The sequence below is a fragment of the Solea solea genome, chromosome 5, assembly GCF_958295425.1.
Source record: "Solea solea chromosome 5, fSolSol10.1, whole genome shotgun sequence".
In the NCBI taxonomy this organism is placed as follows: Eukaryota; Metazoa; Chordata; class Actinopteri; order Pleuronectiformes; family Soleidae; genus Solea; species Solea solea.
This window is the reverse complement of record NC_081138.1, coordinates 28,571,755-28,584,325: the sequence shown is the minus strand read 5'-3', so window position 1 is coordinate 28,584,325 and position 12,571 is coordinate 28,571,755. Positions and strand designations below refer to the sequence as shown.

The window sequence follows — 12,571 nt, the reverse complement described above, 5'->3', positions numbered from 1 at the left end:
CAGTAATGATGTCTCTTTTCTGTTCAAGTGTCTCACTGAGTCGTGGCAGCGTGACAGTGAGCCATGGCACGAACAATGACTCTGAGGCGCACGCAGCTCAAATGGAATTATCCAGCCATTATTCATTTTATTACTTAAGACGTGTACTTTTCCTATAAACGTGTCAAATTGTCAAATTGAATACAAAGATGACTTCTTTTTTTGGCAAGTAAAAGATGAGGATTAATTTTATGCTGCATTTTTAGTCGTGATATAAAGTAGCAATAATTGTGCAGAAAATAAAAACCTATTTCCACATTTCACAAATTCAATCCGATTTTAAACATTTTGAGGACTTTTTGCTCAGGTTTGTTTATATAAATTGGTGAATTTTCCCATCAGATTGCGTAGATTGTGCTGGGGGAGGAAAAAAGGATATAAGACACTCTATGTTGCACATTCTTATAGCCTCTGAATATACTGTAAGTTTTAACATAAAAAAATAAATAACACATTGGAAATGACAATGACGCTCACACTTAAGCACAATATGTGTGAGGTTTAATGAATGGTAAGACATGAGTTGACATTTCTATATTCACTATTATAAATATGTATATAAAGTGTATAGACGCTCGCATTTTCAGTGCGTGGTGACTCACAGCCAGACAAAGCAGCTGATGGCCGATGCACCCACTGCCCATTTCTATTACGGTTATTTATATCTCCGCTAACAGTTCCAATCAAAGCGCGACATAACTCCAACTGAAAGAAAAACACACTGGAGAGGAGCCTGCGGAAGATGAGAGAGCGAGCGAGTGTATAGTAGAGGGGATAAGCTCGTGACACGGGGTCAAGCTTTACATTCGGGAGGTAATGAGCCTCCAACTTTAGCCTTGATGTGTTCCAACCGAGCGTCTGTGGACAGAGACGGTTCAGCTATCTGACTTTGGGTGCGAGGCCACAGACAGAAATGGGTTGCCGAGATTTCCAATTACACTTAACAGCTTGGGAAATAAAAGATAATTCGCCACATATGGAGGGACACTTGGGAACTGGCACAGCCGAGCAGTGGCCAGTTTTTTCCCCCAAGTGGCCGGGGCTGGTTTTCCACTGCTGGTTACCAGCAGACATGAAGTGTTTTTCTTAATCCGTGCTCCCTCTGCTCAGAGTTTCCCCAAAGCGTTGGCTATTTTAAGCCGGCTTTAAGATGTTGGCCTTTCACTTTGGCTTCAAAACTTGTCGGTTTCCACATCTCAGCTGTTGCAGAGCGGTTGCATCAGTGTGGGACACTATTCCAAGTGATTTCTGATAAGTCTCCTTTAAAAAAAAAATTTAAAAAAAAAATGACTGGTCAAAGTACTCACAAGTTTCCCACTTGGATTTCTGACAATAACGGAAGCAGCTGCGTTTAGTGTTTTATATCAACATGGATTACATGGCTTTGAGTGTGGGAAAGGACCCACACAGTCCACAGTCAGTGTCACAAGACCCACATGCAGTAACACTGTCTTACTTATTAGTTTATTTATCGTCTTCCAATGATTGTAAATTCACACCATTTTTTACAAGTTTGCCACATATGTTATTTAAAATATCAGTGTTTCTTGAAAGTTTACATTTAAAATATCAGTTAAGGCGTAAAGAAGTTACCAGAATAGCCTGACTTTATTCAATGGTGACCTTACCTTACAGTATATATATATATATATATATATATATATATATATATATGTATGTATGTATATCTCACACTTCCATCTCAGTATCTGAACTTTTTCCTGATGGGATGCATATTTAATCAGTGCCAGGATCTCTGTGCCTGGATGAGAGTTCAGGCAAGAAATCCAATTTCTATATTTTTCTGTGATATGGATCTACTCAGAGGCTGAAGGAGACTTATCTGTGAGTCCCAGCTCATTGTTCATGTGAGTGTTCTGCCATACAGTATCTCCATACATTACTGAGGTGTTGAGATAAGGTGCAGATTTATATACACAAGGTGCGCCTCATTTGCATTTTGATTGCAGCATGTTTGATTGCACTTTATCTGGAGGGAAACACAATTTTCATCCACTTACATAATATCACTGATTATTACATTCACAGCACATAACCCCCTTCATTTGAAAAGCTGTGGAGGAAAAGCTAACTCCATGTCACGGCTGCAAAGTGCTATATTTAGTCGCCGTTAAGATGCACTCAAAGCAGGGCTCTCACACCCAAAATGACCTGGGGGCCACTGAGTGTCTGGTTTGGTCAGTAGGGGGCCAGTCAAGTGAAAAAGACACTGAAATAGTAATATTTATGGTGATATTTCACATCATTTCAAAATAAAAGTGTTTGTTTTGATATGGAACGATAACTAGTTCACAATATAAACGTATTTATGATGGTGGTGGGCCATAATCAATTTATGGGGGTGGCCTCAAGTTTGAGACCTCTGACTTAAAGACATGTCGATCTCAATGAACTCAACTTAATTATCAAAAATAATAATGGTTAATGCACCAGTATGTAGAAGCTCTTTTCTCCAAAATGATATTTTTAAAGCCAAAATATAATAATTACTGATTTCCAGGAATTTTCAAAAAAAGAAAGTAAAGGATATTATTTGTTCTTGGTTAAGATGCAAAATTATAGTTATTTATTTGCATTCCTGAACAGAAAAGTTAGTTGTCGTGGTTGAATGTTAAGATTTCTCAGACGACCTCAGTGAGCCGGCTCTAATTTGGGTGTAAAAAAGGTGAATTCAGTTTATTAATTGCCAAATAAATAACAATAACATTGTTTAGTTAAGAGTTCTTGTTAAGTGTTTTTATGACAATGTACATCTGTGAAAGCCATTAAAACATTAAAATAAGATAACTTTATAAAATATAATGAGCATATGTATATTATGTGATGTATTTTTGTCTATTGTGATTGTATTAAAGTCGAAACGAAGCACATTTTAAAAATAATAGCATAGATTTAAAAAAAAGAATGCACTCTAATGCATTTATAAACATCTTAACAGTGTATCAAACTAGTACAGTCAATGTATCTTGAATAAAACCAGGCCAAAAAAAAACTTAATAGTTAATAAAAGTTAATAAAAAAAAGAGGTATCCAAAAAAAAAAGCAAAAACTCGTAGCCAAGAGACAGAAAGTTGGTCTAAATATACATATTTATTTATCTATCCTTTATTTAACCATATAAAAAGAACCACTGAGATCAAGACCTGGCCAAGAAAGGCAGCAGCACACGTCATAGTTAATAAAAAAAAAGAAACAAAAAAAACAGGCACTGTTCAATGGATTCCCATTGTTGGTCTTTCTTTAAAGATAGAGCGGAAAGCTGCCAGTGAAATAAATGTTGATAATTTGAGTTCAATTTGCAGAGAGGGCGGAGAAACTGGAAGCTTTTTTTTCCCCATTACTTTCGGTCCAAACACAGGAAGCAACGTAAGGCGTAATGTCTTCTGCTTCTCTGAAGAAAAGTGCATAAAAACATGACTTATTCCTGGAAAAGAAACAGAATTTCACCCTCAATTTAGAGACCAAACCTCTAACATGCGCTTTGAATCAATAATTAACCCCAGGTACATGGAGAGTTCTAACTTCAGAAACACACAGGGAACAAGTCGCTGGATCGCTTGACTCAACAGACAAAGCCAAACTGGCAGCGAAGCGAAGGGAAGAACAGGTTTATATGCACACATGAGGTGAGTGGAGACAATTAGACACAGGTGGAACTCATCGGAGCAGGTGCAGGCGATCAAAGGGGCGGGAAACACAGAAGGGCACGAAGTGAAGAGACAAAAATGCCCTGTATAAATATAAAATAAGGGACAGAAATGACACTTCATTATATCTTAGACACACTGAGTACATAGAAATGTGCTTAGTACACTTAAATGAAGGGTATTTAATTAAAACAACATACAAATATTCAGTTTTTCAAGATATTAGAAACAAAATAGCCCCTAAAAAAAACACAGACATGTGCTTCAGTTTGTGCAGCTTGTGCATTTTCACACCGGCTTGTATAACCCATTGCTCATTGTGAGCACATTGTTTTGAATGACTTGATTTATGAATGAGACGACTTCAATAACTCAACCTGACACTCAAACGCTCTCGATATAGATGCCAAGCAAACAATTTACACTTCCTCCGTCGAGTATCTCTCCGCTTCTTTCAGTTTCACGTCAACAAGCTGATCAGTATTCTCCCTTGTCCGGCCTCTTATTCTTTCTCCTTCCCCCTTCAACAAATACTTAGTAGAAAGTAACATTTTGAATGATCTTGGATGCATATTTGAAGGTTTAAATCCTACATTGTCTTTTTTACCAGCATGACAAAAGCTCCTCTAAAGGTAGAGGAACACGGTGGATGTCTGCTTCCTATTACCGTTATATTACAAGTGACTGTCCCCTGACTGCAAGACATGCTGGGATTAACGCCGCGTCGAGTGTGGGAATAAACTTGGACGCTTGAGCATGTCCTGCTCTTTCAGTAAACTCTGTTTGACTAATATAAATGGCCTCCAATTACTGGCAGATGAGAAATGTCAGGGGCTATTAGGGTTTTCCACTCGCGTGTCAAATTGATTCACTGACAGGAACGAGGCAGCGACACAACCCACTGGTGCGCTCGGTTGCATCACCGCGTGACAGATGTGCTCCAGCTGTCCACTTAACGGTGGCCACACTTTATGAGTCCTCGCCGAGGGGTTTTCATAAACAGCGGAGGAATAAACTTGGGCGTGAGCCGCCCCTGCCTCAAACTTTAAAACCGGAGTTAATCAAGTTGACCTGCGGTTGTACGGAGCGTGCGCGACTGTCTTGTTTCACATTATTACACTGTCACGGGCACCGTGAGGAGTTGTTAATCCCTGTTTGCTTCTGCTTCTGCATTTAAATTTTTTTTTTTAAGGTAGCAGTGTGTAGGATTTATTGGCACGGAGTGGCAACCACCCAAGTGTACGAGTGAAGTATATGAACTAAGAAGAACACATTAACACAGCTAATGTTTAATACTTAAATGTATTGAAGATTGACATTAATAAGTAAATATGAGACAAGAAGGTCTCTTGGACACATGACAAGTCAGACCATACGTTGTACAATAGGCATCCTGTATAGGACAGGAAGCTTGAGGGTCTGTCTTAGATATGGTTAGTTAGGAAATATAGATGTCTCTTGTTTGACTAAATGGTGATATTGTCCAATTTAAAGATCATGGGACAGTATGGTATACCTAGACCCAACTTGTTTTTCAAGTTGTTGCATTATAGAAAAAGGAGAAAGGCGGGGGTCAAAACATGTGATGCCTGCAAATAGGAATGCTAGAGAATCTATATAGTGTTGGTTTTGCTTTTCTGAGGCAGAATTGTTCGGAGATTCGGCAGGAGCACATTCTCCCAAGCTGCTGTGGCGGCTTGGTTCTGACGCTTGACTTGTAACTAAATAAAATCCCTTTGTTCAGTACAAGTCCTGTGTCAGTGAGGTCTTTTCCTGCATCATCAACTCATCACCTATCATTCGTAAGAAGAAGGAAGCCTGACAAAAACGACACGAGAAACTACAGTGGCCTTCCTGAAAACATGAAATAACATCCCAAAAACAACAGAATCTTTGATATTTTGTGCTTTTGCTCATGATTTTAGGCTATAGTAGTTTGCACTTTGTCTTGTATTGTCTGTATTGACTGTATTTCTGTGTGTTTGGTCAGTCACATGGGTCTATACAAATAGGAAATCCCACAACAATAACAATAATAGTTATCCTCTCAGGAGTCAGAACTCATCTTTGTTCATTTATCTGTGAACAAAGGAGGACAGAGGGAGACACATTGAGGACAAAGGCAGGTTTTTAACTAATACACTTTATTTTTAACATGTCAAGCACTGACATGGTTGTCTGCACTCTTGATAATATCTGTTAAAAAAAAAAAAGCACTCTGCGGCCTCCCGACGAAGAAGACGAGGCTCTTTATGTGCAACAAAATTGCCTGTTGAAATGTTTCTTTGATAAAAGCTCTGAAAAGAAGAAAGGGTCATGGTTCTGCTCGCTGTGTTTTCTGATTTTCATCCAATCCTGTAATTTGATGTTCTGAACAGGAAAAACAGTTGAAATTGCTTGTCGCATGAAATGGACATTTGACAGAGTATGTGCGTCACTGCAGCTATTTATGGCATTTCGGAGACTATAATCACTCTTACATCTCAGACTATCAAGACAGGAAGCTGGGAATCAACAATTTGATTCTAGAGGCAGCTGGAATATGTATATTTATACTGTATATGCACTAAAGCAACCCAGACTCGACTGGTTGGCACAATACGTACAAGCTGTTCTTGTCAGTTAGTCAAGTTCCGCCTAGCTGTTATACTACTAATTTCAGAATAGCTATTAATGCATCTTTTGGTCAAATTGATGATATTTTCTTGCGTGAATTTATGAGGAATTCAGTTTATCAATGTTAAAACTACCTTTCTGAGAGTCTGGAGCTAATCAGCTAACATTATAGTAACAAACAACAATTCCAGTGGCGTAAGGCGGTCGACGGTATACCTTACATCCTAAACAGAACAGAATAATGGTGGATTTTGGGACCAAACTAATCCAACTTAACTGAATCCAACAAAAGACAAGACTTCTGACTTAAAAACAGAGATTTGCCTTGACTGTTAAACACGCACAGCAACAGTAGTGGCTAACTTCACAACATGACATGTTTCACCTGACTTCTAAACGTGGTTGAGGGTTTTTTGGAGGGCTGTGTTGCCAAAAGTGACGTACCGAGGGCCGTGATATATACGTGATATACTTAGAAGCAGTATTTTAGCCATTTATCCTTTAACTCACTAACAAAAATATCACCTAAATTGCAATAGCTGCAACAATGGCCACCAGGTTCTACGGTGGCTTCTGAGTTCCTAAATTTCTACAACTACCATCTTTGGAGTATACTGTACATAGTAGAGCTACATGAAAAGTACCTGTGGTGCTAAAGCACCTGCTGGGTGAGGTCACCAGCCGGCTACCATGGGGCCAACCTACAGGGATAAAGAACCTTTCACACACCGTGGTCACATTCACACCTGCAGTCAGTTTAGAGTCTCTAATTAGCCTAACGACACTCTCCATGTCTCTGGACTGTGGGAGGAAGCTTGATGTGGTGACATCGGTGAAGCCACCGGTCAGACTGGGATTCAAATGAAGAAGCTGAGGCACCAGTGTCAACCACGATGAAGAATATCACATATAAGCTTTAATCAGCCAGTATCTGCAGTCCTACATCGCGGCATGTTAAAGCTGCTGTCAGAGATGTTGTCATGCAAACTATACCTTTCCATTACCCACAAACACATACAAATAGTCTCACTCCAGGAAAGAGGACCACCTCTCTGTGGACTCCTGGCTCCTGATTGGATAAAGTATTGTTAGCTACTTGAAAAAGTTTCTCCTAGATTTACTGTCAGACCACTGAGACTAAGAATGTCACTGACTGGACACTCTTGATCAGTCTTTCCCAAAAATAATTACCCGACCTAATAATCATAAATATATACTTTACTTATTTATTTCTTTTTAAAAAAGAGGCTCAAAAAAAGAAAGCTGGAGCTATAGTTTTTGGCAAAAGTCATTCTCGGGGGGGGGGGGTATAAAATATCACTTGCAAGAAGCCACAGCCCCTGGTTTGGTGCTGTAGTGAGTATTTAAAGCAGAGGAATGGTGAATGTGGGAGTGACCGAAAACAACCCTTCATTCCCATGTTTGTTGCAATCCAACAATGCAAATCAATGCACCTACTGTGTATTTTTATTGTATGTTATGAACTATATTAATTTAATGTTCCAGTTTGTAACATTTAGGAGTTTTCGTTTATTCAAAAACTGAATATTGCATTTCTAAAAGTGTAGGATCACTGTTTTTTTGTAGCCATAGATTAAGCGTTTTCTTTTCTGTGTACATTGGCTAAGGGCCTTGCCTTGCAGAACATGCAGAACAAGCATTTTGCATTTTAAAGTGAACGCTTACAAAAGCAAAGCATCATTCTCTCTAGTATGCGAAGGCCACTGTGCTTCTCTGATCGACTGGGAAAAGAAGGGTTTGAGCTGAGGAGTCTTCTGTTTGACGCCATCTGCAGTCTCACCATTAGATGACACTAAATCGTACACACTGGACCTTTAACAGCCCTCGTCAGTAGATAATTTACATTAATTTTTCATAAGTCTATTAAATATGACATTATTCTACATACGTGCTACATTTGGTGAAGTGACTGAATCGCACCCTAACCCTTTAAGTGCCTTAAAAAGTATCTTACCAGAAGTCACTTTTTATAATACTACTAAAGTAAAAGTCTTAAAGTATATGCCATTTACTATACTTAAGTATCAAAAGTAATTTTCTGATATAAAAAAATGTACTTAAGATTTAGAAGAAAAAGTATTAAAAAAGTGAGGAGTTAGGATTGAGCCATGGTGGCTCAGTGGTAGGATGAGTTGTCTTTCTGGAAGGTTGTGGGTTCAACTCCAAGACATTTAACCCTATCTTGAAGCGTGTGAATGGGTATGAAAGCTGTGTGAATGGCTGAATGGCAAAAACCGTAGTGTACATCAGCTCATCGAGATCTATATAAATACAGACCATTACCAACTCTTCTTCTTCTGATTTTATTTGGTAGTAACGCGATAGTTGGATAGAAGTTGCCAGAAATATAAATAAAGTAAAGTACAAAGTGTTGGTGCTTCGTAAATTACAACACACTTCATCAATGTTCCGTTTTCAACATTTGACCTTAAAAAAAAAAAGGTGCACGGTCATTACACAAAAAGAATCACGGCAAGCCAATTACATGAAAACGATTCTAATCATTCATTCTTCTCGGACTGACTGACTCATCCCACACATCATGACACATTTCCATCTTGGCACAGACATTTGCATGATTGCACTCCTCAGACTCAACACAGATCAATGCATTATAAATAGAAAGGACGCTCACCTTTTCACAGGGAGGTTAAAATAATCATTTCATGGAGACTGTGGGAGAGCAACAGATGCTCGTAAACGAAGACGCGGCGGCCCCCACACTTGGAGGCTCCGCCGCGTCTTCGTGTAACAATGCTTTGCTCTTGAGGAGAGAATGACAAGAGAAGACACAGATGCAGACGCATTACACACGGTCCACCTACACCATCACTGTGTGAATGTGCACGGCCTCTGTCATCAGTCATGAACTGAAGCTTGAGTGGGATGAGGCCTCGCTGTCCTTGTGTGGGCAAACTCTCCCTGAAATGGTCTCGACCAAACACAATGGCAGCAAGGAGAGACGATGAGGAGGAGCCGTTGTTTGTTTTTATCCAGTGGAGGCACACTGACCTTCATATTAAGACTTGTGAAGGCTGATCCACATCTTTTAACGTGTCAGACTTGGTCAGAAGTTGTGAACCGAGCCATCGAGAACACAGCTCCTACGACTCTTTGAGATTTCAGCAAACGCATATTAAAAATCACACTGGGTCTCATAGATTTGGTATAACTAAACCTTTCATACAGGGACCCATCGATCCATGGAAGGAATGTCTGTTTGTGAAACTGGATGTGACTGGGGTCAATTCAGAGTGTCCAATTAAGCCAGTCAATGGGGCGCAATGGGGATTGGGTACCTTTAGACCTGCCAATTGGGGCAACAGTAGGTCAGCGGTATACAGCAGTGCAGCCAGTCATCTTTCATTTGGAAGGTTGTGGGTTCGAATCCCAGCTCGCGCAGCTAGTCTACATGCCGATGTATCCTTGGGCAAGACACTTAACTCCGTTGCACCTGACGGCAGCAAGTGAATGGGTATGAAAGATGTGTGATAGAAAGAGTGGTCTGCAAGACAGGTACCCCAGCCCTTGACCTGTCAGGATTCAAACCGACAACCCTCTGGTTACACAAGCCATGCTCCCTTTTCACTATGCCATATTAAATGAATGTATTGATATTTTCTTTTATTCTGACTCAATGGAAACACAACTATTGTAGCCAGATGTGATAGACAAATAAAGACTGAATGACACATGATTAGCATTCATGTTCCCTGAATGAAACTCAGCTTTTATTCATCATTTTTTTTCTCTCTAATGATCCATCTATTACTCTTCTCATATAATGAGAAAAAATGAAATAAAGCTTACACGTGGTGCTTTCTGCTTTTCATGCTCCAGCAATAAAAACACCAGGAACTGAAGCTCTCGGCAATAAAGCTGTAGGTGCAATAAAAAACCCAAAAAAACATTAGGGAAAAGACATTAAGTGTGACCTACATTAGCGAAATAAGATATGAATCTGACTATTTTAGCTCTCATGTAACTACAGTTCTTGTCATGTGACGGCTGTAATAAAGCCAATTAGTGTTTGACAATAGTGGACGTGCTTATCTGTCAACAGAGGAGAGCTCCATAAACACTAAGTGGATGGAAAGAATCTGAGGGCAAGAATCAGCGGGCCGTTAACAAAGCAGCTGTTATGCGGGTTTGTTTCTGTAAGGGACGCAGCGCTGTCCAGAACTGCCCGGCCCACAGATTACTGTTTTTACTCCACGGTGCTTTCCAGCGCCCGGGCCGAGGGCTCGGCACACATGTGACCTATTGAGCGGTGACTGGAAAGCTGTGCAAGTGGTGCTGTCAACACCAGGACATAAATAAAGCTAAAGATAGGGTGATGTGGCTTCAGCCCAGGTTTCTGGTCAGCCCAAGAGGCTTTTTATAGAAACACTCCGATTTATAAAAGGCTAACGGGGACTATTTTTGAAGCTGTGGGCTTGGTGGGGGCTCGGTGGGGGGGGGGTGATGTTGGAAACTTGTGATGCTTCTGGGTGCATGACTGACCCCTCTGACTCAGATGTGTCCGCGGTGGCTGGTTATGGGAGTAGCGGCAGATAGCAGATGTGGAGAGGATCAAACTGGACAAAGGCCTGTGATGTTTTTGGAGACTATCCAGAGAGACAGACAGACAGACATGATCACATGGGTCTATCCCAGTCAGACCCATTAAAGTTATCAGATCACTCTGTCTGTGGACGGACTTTAAATAAAGCTTTAATCCACTCATCCTCAACTGAAATTCAATCACCGAGTATTGTACTACATATATGTACTCATCATTAATTTGTTTTATTTCGTCTTTTTTAACAAAAAAAAAGCTCAATCAGAGAAGCTGTTTTCAACATTGAACACATCTTGACATAATATCATAATGTAATATGAGAAGTTGGCTCAAAACACCACTGGGCACCACAATGAAACCAACATGGCTGTAACCTCTTAAAGGTCCAGTGGGTAAGAGGTTCTCACAAGTGCATCAAGGAGCTATGGTAGCAAAACACAAACTGAAAAGGACGTCACACTCTTTCTTTTGAATTGGAAACACAATTTACGCTATGGCCGTTTTGTCACAAGATGTAACTAAAGTACATCTAAGAGGCTTTTCCAAGGCAATAGAAACTAAATATTTTTTTTAATATAAAGCAGTGATACACTTATACAACTGTGCGTATGGTGAGTATATTCAATATGGGTCAGATTTGTTATTGACATTGGACTGCAGTGTAAGAAATACTATAACTATCATCATTTTGGCCTGAAATTCTATAACTTTTATTAAAGTGACCCAAAATATTTAGAAATGTAAAAGAAAAATAAATCTAGTTAGATAGCAAAGTATCTAGCTAGCTAGCTGACTAAATATACACCTAACAACCTACCTATCTTACCTTGCATTGCTTACCTTACGTATCTATCGATGTTATAGCTATTTCTATCTATCTATCTATCTATCTATCTATCTATCTATCTATCTAGTGAAGTATCACATTAGCTAGCTAACTAAGTATCTAGCTAGCTAGCTAACTAAGTATCTAGCTAGCTAGCTAACTAAGTATCTCCCTACCAACCTGAATGCCTGACTGTTAATTACATATCTGTTAAACGGTTCACTTGATCGTCTTAGCCGACTTGCTGTGGGGTAGAACATAAAAAAATGTAAAATAAAAAAAATTAAATAAATAAAAAAAAAATTGCATATTTAACAGTGTAAATTAGTTTTTTTGACCTCTGACTTATATGACCTCTTTCAGCCTTGACTGAAATAGCTTGAAATATAAATCCCAGTGATCCAAACGTGTCTGATACTGACTCTAAACAGCCATGTATGTCATGAAATAGCGGTTAAACAAGGCGCCGATGCAGTGCTGACTGTGTGTTGCCATAGACATTGTGCGTAAACACCGGATCTTACATTGACTCATGGGGTCTTCGGGGGTAACAGCGTGAAGTCAGTGGATTTCTTTGAGGACCACGTAGGTGTCTGGTGCCCACTCGCATTACCTCATGGCTCAGCGTCGAGTAACCAGACTCAGATGTCAGAGTTCACCGCGTGTGACTGTCATACCTCACATTCCCAGTATCAGCATCTCAATCAAACCCGGGGCCAAGAGCCCGAAAACCAAATATCAAGGTCACAGAAAGATATTTTCAAGAAAAAGACTCCATCGATCAACGTGTTAATGGTGCGTGAGTTGACAGCCAAGTCTAGAATTACACATCCTGACCTC

At 39.7% G+C, this 12,571-nt stretch overlaps 1 protein-coding gene across 1 annotated transcript in view; it reads right to left on the bottom strand.

Annotated features, from left to right (window-relative positions):
• LOC131459778 (ATP synthase F(0) complex subunit C3, mitochondrial-like) overlaps positions 1-12,571 on the bottom strand; it is a 157,109-nt gene that overhangs the window by 40,540 nt on the left and 103,998 nt on the right. The gene's annotated exons all lie outside the window — the stretch shown is intronic.